The 12,793-nt window shown below is 41.7% G+C and overlaps 1 long non-coding RNA gene across 1 annotated transcript in view; it reads right to left on the bottom strand.

The window, feature by feature from the left end:
- LOC137156203 (uncharacterized) overlaps nt 1-12,793 on the bottom strand; it is a 36,112-nt gene that overhangs the window by 15,171 nt on the left and 8,148 nt on the right. Inside the window, exon 3 of the long non-coding RNA XR_010920695.1 lies at nt 5,184-5,314. This is a non-coding gene — a long non-coding RNA (uncharacterized lncRNA). The remainder of the gene's footprint in view (nt 1-5,183; nt 5,315-12,793) is intronic.

The following is a 12,793-nucleotide window of genomic DNA, read 5'->3' as shown; positions in this document are numbered from 1 at the left end:
CCAAGGCAGTAGCCTGGGTCACCATCCTGCCCCTGATAGCCAGATAAACAATGAATCTTGCAGAGGCTAACAATGTCATCCACTCCACTTCTTCATCCAACCTGACATACTGTGGCAAAATTCTGGCCAAAACCATCAGGATGATCAGATAGAGCTTGGGATAACTGAACAGATCCTCAATCATTTCGTGAATTCAGAGTGGCAGACAAGGGTAGCTGATAGGGGGACAGTTCTATATAGATGAGAGCAGATGGACGTTACTGATATCATCCAAATTGCACTGCTAATTCAGTAATAGGAAGACATTGTGCAATCACAGCAAATTTGGACAATAAAGTGGTTGAAGCTGAATGCAGATTTTCATACCAAACAGCTGTCTATCCTTTCATAGAAGAGAGGGAAGTGAGAGGCCCATGAAGAAGATCCCAAATCAACTCTTCAATAGACACTTTTAAGCTTTAAAATGAAACCATTTTTTAAAATATACTAATCTGTCACTGGTGCAACGTTATGACAAATCCCATAGGCTGCTTCCAAGTAAAAAAGAAAGCATGGTCAGTGCTCTGATGAGCTCACATGTAAAACCAGAGGGAAATCTCGGTTCTATTGAAGTCATTGGGATCTGGTTTTCATCCAGATAGAAGGTAGGGGATAAGGCTAGAACATGTAAGAAGCATGGTCATGGTGGTGATTGGCCTTATATTAGCAAGACATCATTATGTTAGCAAAATAGCTTTTTTTTTTTTTTTTTTTTAAATTAGGATACCTACGCTACCAGCCAAGTGAGGAAGAACTGCATCAAGTAGGTGGTGTTCTGAACAGAAAGGGGGAGTTCCTCTGTGCCTTCATTGAACAAAGAAGTGGGACTTCGGGGCATTGTAAGTAATCTTTGCACTTCCTGAACACTAGGGCTGTTGAGGAGCCTGTCTAGCTGCTGGTGTAAGTTAGATCAGTTTAATTTCTGCTCAGCTTCTCATGGTCTCCTGTGGTCAGACCCAGTCCCTTGGTCTTCTCTGACATGCCCCGAGGATTGAGAGTCTTATTTAGGGCCACTCCAGCAGAATTATGCAAAAGGAGCTCTTATGTAGGACAGCAATCCTGGGGGCCACTTACAGCCCCTTTATAGATCACTCGTGTAGTATAAAAGCAGCCTCTGTGTTACTGAGAATTGACTGGATAAATTATACAGGCCCCTTTGAAGGCTTGTGGTGGCTGAAATGAAGTACTTTGTGTTAATATAACTTAAAATGGTTTCCTCGCCTTGCATCACTGAAGAACCAAAGTTCTTTCAGAGATCATAATAGCATCCCATGCATTGCATTAGCAGAGGCCATTTACACATTTACTTTAGCTCTGTTTTCAGGAAGAATGCACAGGGCTGGATTGACACAGAAAATACAATTATAGATTAGTTAAGGGGGGTGGGATTTAGTTTAGTGTTTTATTTTGATCCTTGACTATAGCTGTTGTAGGAGTACGTAACCATCTATCTAAAAAGCAAAATGATTTGTTTTCCTATAATGCCCTTTCTTCCTAGCATTTTCTCTTTGTTCATAAACTCTAGCCTACGGATGGATTTGAACATATTGGGAAAGGCATGTTTTGCAGTTAGCACTGAATTCATGCTGAGTGCCAATTTTCTACAACCTGACTATACTGAAATTGAGAGTGAGGTGGGGAGATGAAAAATGGGTTGCTTTATAAATTAGAAGGGGCTACTGAATAACTTGCTGGCTGAGTAAAACAGCAAGGAAGACTTTAGTCTAAGTGTTTGATCAGGGTAAAGGATTTCTTTAGCTGCAGGGAATGTCACAAAATAGACTCAAACACCTGGAACCCTTGTTGCGATGAGGCCTTTGCATTGAAGGTACAGATATTTATACACTGAATTGAAACAAATGTAGTTAAGTCGGTCTTGCAGAGCAGGTGTTACTGGAGTGTATAGATTTAAGGGGGAGGATTTTTGGATTATCCAACCCTCGCATCTGCCTTGGTGTTACTTTAATCTTCATTACATGTGTTTTATGCATAGCACTTTTTTTCCATATCACCCCAGGAGACCTCATATCTAAAATACATAACAGCACTAGTTAGAATGCAGCACCACTAATTTGGTTGCCAGAGAAAGATACCAGACCTACATGCAGAGCACAAGAAAGTTCTGCTTACAGTTCTGATTGCTAAAATGTTAATCACGAGCCAAACATAGAGCATGTCACCCTCCGATTATGTTTCTCATGAGATTACAACAGTTACCTTAGAAAGTTTATACTTCTGGGGAGAAATCCTAGCCCTGTTGAAATCCATGGCAAAACCCACATTGCCATCTATTATTACATTTTTATCATCACAGCATCCAGGAGCCTTAGTAATGGACAAGCACCAGGCATTGTGCTAGGTGCTCTACAAACAGAACAAAAATTATATGAATCTATAATTAATAAATTCTCTCCTAGATGGTAGCACTCATTGTATTAAACCCCAAGTCAGTCCAGTATTGGCTTGTCAGGGAGGGGTGGCTGATAATTCTACCATTTGATATCAGCAAATAAGGGTACATACAGCTCCTGGCTCTTATGCAGGACAGAACCATCTGGAAACAGCAAGAGTATTAACAGGTGCATAGTTATGTTATAAACCATACAGCTTGCTGCAAGAAAGCTGTGCCAGGCCTTGTGGGATAGATGCAACAATTCACAGGCCCCGAAACTAGGGATAGATGTCAGCATGGTGCACAATCTGCATCAGAAGTCCAATGGCTAGTGGGGATACACAGTTGTGGTGTAGGTCACAGTAGTGCAATTTTGTAGTGTAGCAACAACTGTAAAATTCATTGCTCTTCTTTGCCCACTGCTTCCCATCACAGCTGATTTTCAATTGCTACATGCACTCTTGTGATGGGCTCCTGGACTGGTTTCACAATATGATGACTTTGCCAGGCACATGTCAACATGTGGAGAAGTCAGGTCTGCCAGACCCCAAAAGTACAGGCACTTAGGTTCATCCACCAGACCAATCCTATGTTTGTAATATATAAAGATTTTTCTTAACTCATCTCTATGGATAACTCACCCAATTACAGTCCATCAAAACATCAGTTCATTTTTGCAAAAATAAGAAGTTCTTTAAGGTTGGCTCAGCTACTTTGCAGCTAGAGCTCTTCAGTTCAACGGGGCTCAGTTTCTGACCCACTAGACTGTGAGAGTACCTGTTATTTACTAGCAAACCCTCACATTTTTTAAGTAATGTTGATGGGCTCCAAAAGAAAACTACCCCAGGCCTCTTTGACTAAAGAATGTTGACCATGACACAGGACTTCAAGAAAGAAGAATTTAAGCTGGAACAGCAGAACAGAAGAACTACTAGGATGATTAGGGGAATGGAGGACTTCTCTCATGACTGGAGACTGGCAAAGTTTGTTTAGTCTAACAAAAAAGAAGGCCGAGAAGGAATAGGATTGCTTTCTAAGAGACATTTGGGGGTGTTACAGGGCACACCACTCACCACTGATCTGGCACCTCCTCCTGGTCACTCTGGGGATTAGCTCCAGAGGTCAGCATCCCCCCCATCTGCAGTTTGCATACTATTGCTCTGTCTCTCCCTCTGGTCTGCAGCCTCAGGAACCACAGTTTCCCCTTTGTGACTTAGTCCTCCAGTCCGGTCACTCAGTATCCTCCCCTCCAGACTAGCAAAGTCTCATCTTCCTAGCAGTCCTAGGCAATCCTTCCTGCCACTACCTCAGTGGCTAATAGGGGAACCTAGGTCCACTCTCTGTTCTGGGTTCCAGTCTACAGAACCTCAGCTCAGCAGCTCTGGGCTTTTCTCTCTCACTGCTCCTTCCCTAGACAGCTTCTTACTACACTAAGTTCCCCTTCTCTCTCTAGAAACCCTCTGCCCGGGAAGAAACTCCCTTTCATTAACCTTCCCTAACAGCTAGTGGCTATCTGACTACCTGGCTTTATACAGGCCCTGACTGTTCCTGCACAGCTGAGCCTACTTTCAATTAGTTCCCTGCTCGCTGGCTTCTCCTCCAGGTGCAGCTTGTGGAGATTATTGGCCTGCCTGGCTTTCTTAACCCCTTCCAATCCTGTAAGGGGTGGCCACCCCATCACCAGGAGATAAATACTAGAGCTGGAATAGCTATTTAAGTTAAAGGAAAATGTGGGCACAGGAACAAATGGTTATGAACTGGCCATGAACAAATTCAGGCTGGAAATGAGAGGGGTGAGGTTCTGACACAGCTTCCCAGTAGGAAGTGTAGGAGTAAACAACTTAATTTTAAGATAACTGGACAAATTTCTAAGTGCAATTGTATGATGGGGTTGCTTGTGATAGGAGGAGGCAGGGCTGTTGAGCCCTGCACCTCACTTCTGGTTTATGTCTTATGCTCCTAGAGGTTATGCTTAAGGGTTTCAGCAGGGGGTCAGGAAGTAGGTTTTTTTAAAAATTGCATTAAAATTCTCTTTTTAAAGTCTTTAGAAGACTGAGGTGGCACTATAAGTTCTCTCTCAGGTGCTTGGCTAGTTGGTTATTGCTCACATGCTCAGAGTTGACCAGATTGCCATATGCGGGGTCAGGAAAGAATTTTCCCTCATGTGAGATTAATACTGACCTTGGGTTTTTTGTTTTTGCCTTCCTCTGCAGCATATGGTGCAAGTCATTTACCAGGGCTATCTGGCTCTCTCTCACTCTGACATTACCCAGGGTACAATCCAGCCAGCTCATCAGCTGTATCCCCTCAATTCTCTAACCTGAGATACCTTTTATGCTGCTTTGCTGAGAGTAGCCATTCACAGCCTGCAGTCACACAGCCTTTAGGATGTAAATTACTCCCAACTGTACTGCATGAGTGTTTAGCTAGCCACCCATGAATTACATTAGCATGACAATAGCAAATTCCAAGTCACACACTTCTGGGAACCAGTGTGGGACTTGTACTGCCCAGCTTGTTCCTTCTGGACAACACAAGCTGATAGAAAGTCCATTTCATAAATAGAAAATGATATGCACAAATTCACTTCTCAAATGAAGTTCCTAAACTTTGCAATCCAAAAACATTGGTTTAGATCAAACACATTTCTTAACTAAACAAAGATAGATCGGAAGTGATTATAATGAAGCAGACAAATCAGAATTTGTTACAAACAAATAAAAGGTAAAACACAAACTATTACCTAACTTACCAAGCTAAGTGAATTCAAAGAAAAGATTTATCTCACTACATGTTTTAACACTCTTATAGCTGAGCTCCTTTCAAACAGGATTCTCCTTCTCACTTCATAGCTGTTTCTGTGTTCCTCAGGTGTCATGGTTGCTGTGAACAGGGAAAAAAGAGGAATAGATTAGGGCTTTTGGCCTCCTTTCTTCTAGCTCCCTTTTTCTTTGAAAATCATCTCTAGCTGAGGTTCAAGCAACAGTCAGTCAGTTTACATAGGAATCCCCAGCTATTCCATTGCCAAGATGTAAATTTCTCACACCTTTCTTCCTGCCAAAGAATGGCCACTTAATCTGGAGATAGACCATTTGATTATGCTGACACATGTCTGAGGTGCTGGCTAGCCTTTTTTCTCTGGGAAACTGGTTTGAAGTTTGAAGATGATCTCTCACTCGCTCAAGCTGTGGGAGGCAGTCCTATCCTTGCTTATAGACAGCCCCCCCCAACCAGAAGCAAATACTCACCAGAAACCGTACACCATACAAGAAGATCACTAACCTGGCACATACCCCTGCAACAAACCCCGTTGCCAGCTCTGCCCACACATTGACTCTAGTGACACCATCACAGGTCCTAACCACATCAGCCACACCATAAGAAGCTCAGTCACCTGCACATCTACTAATGTAATATATGTAATGTAACTAATGTAATCATGTGCCAGCAATGCCCCTCTGCCATGTACATTGGCCAAACCAGACGGTCACTACACAAAAGAATAAATGGACACAAATCAGACATAAAAAATGGTAACATCCATAAACCAATCAGAGAGCACTTCAACCTCCCAGGACACTCTGTAGCTGATTTTAAAGTTGCTATACTTCTACACAAAAAACCTTCAAAAACAGACTTCAAAGAGAAACTACAGAATTGGAACTCATCTGCAAACTTGACACAATCAAACTGGATCTAAATAGGGACTTGTAATGGTTATCTCATTACAAGAAGTAATTGTCACTGTTCACACATTCTCACCTTCTAATCAACGGTTGTGAATAGGCCCCAACTACTCTAACTGAATGGACTTTGCTTATACCTAACTTCCCCATTGTTGTTCCTTAACCTTAGATGTGTATATATATATACCCCCAATCTGATTTCTATTCCTTACATCTGACGATGTGGGTTGCAGCCCACGAAAGCTTATGCCTGCAAAAATTAAATTTGTTAGTCTTTAAAGTGCTACAGAACTCTCATTGTTTTTGGTTTGAAGTTGTTTCCCCAGACTGGGAACATGTCTTATACAGTAGAATTTTATAACTTGACATACAATTTTGCCACAGTGTTTTACCAGGACAATAATGTTAAGCAGATTGTGAGTTTTCAAATGATACCTCACAAGGCATACTTTGTACAAAATGTATCATAGTCTTGTAAAAAGGATGATCATAAGGGTACAAACTTTCACACTCAGTCATTTCCCTGGTATTGCAGGGTTTTCAGGCACTAACACAGCTTGGTCCCTCCTATTCTCTGCCTGTAGAACATAACAGTCTAGTCTCTGTGGGCTGTAGTTTTTTGGTCTCATTTCAGTTGTTAGGTTTGGTGGGTGGATGCTGGGTGGTGTTGGAGGCCTGTGATATACAGGAGGTCAGACTGGATGATCTAGTGGCCCTTCTAGCCTTAAATTTTGTGACTAGGGTGTTGGTAGATAACATAGAGACGCAGTGTCCAGGATAAGGTATTGAAGATTAGTCATTGTGTTAGAATTATATTAAGCTGCCAGGCTGTCCTACTTCCCGGTTATTTTAATAATGCTGCTTAAAATGGAACCAAACTTAATACCTATAATTGTGTCAGCCCTGAACTGGGGGGCCAAGACAGAGGAATAATGCACAAGTGACAGATGTAAACTGATTTGTACTGTGCCAGATTTAATTTTTTTTCCTTTTACTCAGCTTGTTTCTGTGATCCTGCATTAAGATAATGCAAATGCGATTCAATTTGCTGAAAGGAAACTGACCTAGGCTCTGACTGCTATAAATAGTGTGTGTGAATAGTCACCCTCAATTTTCTTCAATATGGATGAAGCCTGATCTATATGAATGCAGTTGTTCAGTCTTTATAAGACATATATATTTGATTATGTATTTTTAGAGGTTTGCATATTTGGGACAACTTATCTTCTGTTTGGGATGCCCTGAACAAGGTTACCAAAATGTCGTTCAAAGACTCCATTTGACATCATTGCTATAGTACACTTTTAATCAAACTTGTACACAGACAGCTTTGGAGAATAAAGTTATCATTTTTCAGTCAGATCCTCTTAAGAGGTTTCAGGTAACAGAAACAAGAGGACAGTAACAATTGTTGTGTGCTTTACTGTTGATACGTGTAATCTGAGATGGGCTGAGTTCATTGCCATTGTTGATCTTTCCCTATTCGAGGCAGTTTCTGCATGAAGCTGTTGCAAAAAAAGCAATGTTCTTTACTGAGCTATCCTGCATAGTCTGAATGATTGTAAAGTGGCTAAAAGCAGCATTATCCATGATGTACGTTAATGTCTGAAAATAGCCAGAAGCCATATCAGACAAATACCCTTCTCTTGATGGCTAGTCTTAAAATGTAGCTGTCAGAGTCTGGATAGTAATTGAACTGTGTGTTTCCAGGTAGATGCACAGTAACTGCTGTGCCAGGGGCAACAAACCGTTGTGTCCTTGAGGGCACAGCTAATGCCACTGCAGGTCTTTGTTGATGTTTTCTGTCTCTCTCATAAGTCAGGATAGTGGTGCTTTGGCCGTCCAATCAAAGCATCCCCCAGTCCTACCCCTTTTGGGATGCTGAAGTTCAAAGGTGATGAAGAATGAAAATAAACAACTCAAAGCCAGGGTGGTCCCACAAACCTTCAATTCTTGGCTTGTTTCCAAAACAGTCTGTTCTCCCCCCTAATTTCTTTCCCAGATTTTTCTCATCCCTTCCAGGAGAGTTGCGTCAACTTGAAAGCAAACTCAATCCCTTCCTGGGGGTATCCAGGCTTCTCTCCCACCCATCAGAACTCTATCCTCCTTCCTGCTCACTTATAGAACCCTTGACTGGGCTAGGGCCTCTTTTACCTCCATTCTCCACACCGGTGATTGGTTGCAAGTGCAGCAGGGCAGGTCCAACTCAAGCCATAGGCTTTCCCTTACCCTTTCATTGCAAGCTTGGAGCATGTCAGCCTCCTTACCCCCTCATTGCAGTTGTGGGCCTCTCTGCCCCATTACTCACAGAAAATCACATGCACCGTACATTGTGCACAATTTGTTTCTTAAGCTGAACCAAAGAAAGGCTGTGCTATGCCTGGCTAACTTGATTGTATAACTTCAGTACACTATTATTCAGAAACTGAAGCAAGGGCTCTTGCTTCAATCCCTACCGACTTAATAAAAAATTGAAGGAGTTAGGAAGGACTGCTGCTTTCTAGTGTTCACAGGAGTGAACTGCTGTCTGATTCAGCTTAGGAGCCCCACAGTTGTTAAGGTTTGTCAGAGTGGGGCCTTTCCTGCAGACTTCATCAGATGTTTGGGACACAGTCTTTTTTGTTTGTTTGTTTGTTTTTGTTTTTAACTATCTTTGGTGCCAACTAAATAGTTCCAGACTATGAAAATTGCACACACTACTGCCAGTTGTTCTCAAACCAGCAGAGTTGCCAACATCCGGAAAGTGAAGCAGCTGCATTCTCCAGGAACCACCCCTTAGGAAGTTCAGACTCCAAACCAACCAAACAAGAGAATGTTAAGGGCTATATTGTAGTAACTAGTCACAGTTCTTGTTAGAGACTGGTAAAGAGCCATACCATCCTAGAGGAAGCCCAGAGGAGCATAGTCTCTCCCGCAGCTCATACCGCACCATGTCCTTCCTTCCACATGTTCAGCCACCTCTGTAAGTTGGTGTAGGGACAGAGAGGAGCTATGGTCCTGCCTCCTCCTTACCATGCTTCTTTGAGGTGACTTGAATCACACTGGGATGCCAGAGAGTGGCAGGTCCTGTGCTACCCAAAGCGCACACTTCTTGGCCCTTGCACAAGAGCTACAAAGGGCAAGTGGGGAGGATCCTCGTTAATACAGTCTATAATTATATGACCAGATACTGTTTCTCAAATAATAGAACACCATGTCATTTTTTTTCTGCAGCCTTAGGTACATACATGTCATGCTGGCTGGATTGGGGGTGAGGGAGGGATTTTATTATATTTTTAACATCAATATGTCTCAATCATAATAATTCATATGAGATATGCCATGTCAGATACTGTTAGAAAGGCTATAATGTGCTAAGTAAGATGATAATGTTTATGTTCATGTGTTATATGTGTAATGGAAGTTATAGATATGTTGGATATATCTGTATTTCAAATTGTGCTGTCTGGGACACACCCCAGACAGGATGGCTGCAGCGATAGCCTGCTTAATGGCCCATTAAGAAATTCACAGGTACAAGCGGCCCAGGGGGAGAAGCCAGGGATATACTTGATGAGTCACCAGAACTTACTCATGTGACTCTGGACTCCATTTTGGTTCCTGCAAAATTCCACAAGCAGCATGGCACAGATTAAAGGACATAAAAGGCAGCTGCTTGGGATCCATTTTGTCTTCAGTCACCAGTCTTTAGTCTGTCTTTGTCTTCACCTACCTCTGGATCAACCCATCTACAACTGAACTGAACTGAAGCTGTGAAACAAAGGACTGAGGCCCATTCAGGTACTGGATGTATGCCAGAGGGACTATACAAGCCTGCAAACTCCACAATTCTTCTAGAAACCTGATATATGTGGACTTTCAAATCATTTGTATGTATCTGATTGATTTAATCCTTTAACATTTCTCTTATAGTTTTCTTTTTTTATAATAAACCTTTAGTCTTAGTTACTAAAGGACTGGCTGGCAGCGTGGTATTTTGGGTAAGATCTAAACTTTTATATTTATCTGGTACTGTGGATGACCCTTTGGAGTCAGGAAGAACCTTTTTGGTAAAGAGCATAGAGTTTAAATAACTGGTCTCTTTACTGGACCTACTGGCTGATTGGGAGCCAGAGACTGAAATGCAGTAAAGGGGGCTGTGTATGTTTCTATTTTGACTTCTTGATAACTAGTGTGGGGAATCAGAAGCACTGTTTGTGGCTGGTTGGGAAGTCTGACTTCAGTGTCACCCACCAGTGCTGGGAGAATCTGCTTTTCTTTTGCAGCCTGCCCTGTCCTTGGCGTTTTCAGGTGGCTACCCTAGGCACAGATGGGTCACAATACATATATCATATTGTAGTAATGTCTAGTATTCTGTACGAGAGAGATAAGGTAGGTGAAGTAATATCTTTTATTGGATAAACTTCTGTTGATGGAAGGGACAAACTTTCAAGTTTCACATATCTCTTCTTCAGGTCAGAGGAAGGCAAGCTAAATACAAGTTGGGACAGATTGTTAAGCATTAGGGGTTTGTACATACTGTGGAAGACTGCTTAAAATGAAGTGATCAATTGAGAGTTAGATTGTTAAGCATATAGGGGGTTCAGACATGCTGTAGGAGACCACTTAAAGGGAAGGGGGAAATTAAGAGTTAGATGGCAGTAGGATATGTTACAAATTTGTGAGCCATAAAACCAGTGTCTTCATTAGGTCCATGATTTTTGGTGTCTAGCAAGGTTATGAATTTAGGTGCCCATGCTCATCTTTTGAAGGTATTGTGCAGGTTTACATTGTATAAGGGAATTGTATGTTATATTGTAATAAGTTTGGTATTCTAATACAACATTGTATTAAGGCTTTATACATATGTATGCAGAGTTGCTTTCTCCTTTGTTATATTGTATGTTGCAACATTGTATATGTATCATGCCATGCTGCAATTAAGTATTCATAATATTATAATATGTGCTAAGGAAATGTTATATTGTGTTATGAGTATTTTATTGCAATTTTAGAGTTTGTTATATTTGATGGTGTGCCACATTGGGTTATATAGTTTATGGTGTCTTAAGTTGTCTTAAGTGACTTATTTTATATGTTACTTTATGTTGATTTTCTATTTAAAATCCAATTGTATTAGAATTAGCATTTAATAAAGAGACATTTTGTTTTCAAAGAAATTACTGTTTGAGTGTCAATCCTTTGAGCGGAGGACTGTATCCATGTCCTCCGAAGGGTAAATCGAGGCAGGTAGGTCTAGGGTTTTCCAAAAGATATAAAAAGGAACCCTTGTAAATCCTTGTGAATCCCCTAGGGTGGACCACCTCTTGTTACCTGCTTATAGAATTAAGACATGTGACTGGTCCATTAGCATACTTAAGCCATTATATGGTCTCTTGGGTCCAAATTTTGGGGTAACACTGGGGGAGGCTGTTAATATTGCAGAGTTTCTGGAAGAAGCTGGCCCTTTATGTGATGAGTGGTTTCAGGATGGTTTCTATGAGTCCTGATATTCCTTCAGAAAAAGACCTGTGGCCAGATATGTGTCTGCCTGGGTTCCCTTGTTATATATACATATATATCTTAGGAAGCAAGTAGAAAGTCTCTAGGGTGGATTCCTGGGAGATGAGGTTATAAAGTTTGCAGGGAAGGATTGGATAGTATCTTTAAATTCCTGTGTGAATTGTACTGTAGGGTCTTCTTGCAGTTCTTTGTAGTAGATGGTGTCAGAGAGTTGTCTGTTGGCCTCATAGACATAATTATTGTAAGAACTGCAGGGCTGGAACCTAGGATCAAGAGGATTCTGGGCTGCTGATGCCCCCGCATTGCTGTTGGATGCTTAGGCTGGGCTCCTATGGGAGGACACTGTGAGGCTGGGATCAGCAGGAAGTACTACCCAGCAAGAGCTGAATGGTGGCCCCTTGCAGCCCACTGATTGGCTGATACCAGCACTTAAACCAGGAAGCAATAATGGGAAGCTGTCTAAGCACCAACACGGACTACCTGCCGGTATCTGCTTCAGACCCTAGACTTTGGTTTCTGACCCTGGTTTGTCCTTGACTGCTGTCTGTAATTTGGCGCCTAACCCTGATCTCTTGGCAACCTGCCCCTGCCTGCCCCCTGATGTCTGACTCTCGGTTTGCCCTCTAGCCTGTCTCAGACTCTGACCTCCTGATACCTGAGTCAGCCTAACTCCCTACTCTTGCTCTGACCACTGTGTCTGCCCTCCCGTATCCTGGGTGTGACAATTATCATGATTAATGACTACCATGGTACCCCCTTTGTCTGCTAGTTGTTGAGGATTTCCACAATCTGTATGCCACATGGAGTCCATGAAATAAACTTGTATGTAAAGTACACAGTAAACCATACTTTCACAACATTCTAAATGTTAAGTATACAATGTGGAGTAATAGTAGAAATTTGTTTGACTATATAGGCAACCTAAATTTGCAGTTGGTTGTTTTCTACTTAATTGCCTCTGTCTATAAATTGCTTCTAAGGAAAGCTGTGCTGCTGGTAGAAAAGAAATTACATGAACGCTGACCAATCATTCAGATACATCCCTGGAAAAGACAAGAATTTATATGAAAAAGTCAGAGTCAATAAAGAGACACTGGATCAGCGAGAATTAAATTTGTGTAAGAATGAAAACTTATTACAGAATATACTTGTGGTTAGTGTGAAAGGCAGTAGT

The sequence above is a fragment of the Emydura macquarii genome, unplaced genomic scaffold (genome assembly GCF_026122565.2).
Source record: "Emydura macquarii macquarii isolate MOO-44397 ecotype Brisbane River unplaced genomic scaffold, CSIRO-AGI_Emac_v2 contig_1390, whole genome shotgun sequence".
Lineage (NCBI taxonomy): Eukaryota > Metazoa > Chordata > Testudines > Chelidae > Emydura > Emydura macquarii.
This window is presented reverse-complemented; position numbering and strand designations above follow the sequence as displayed.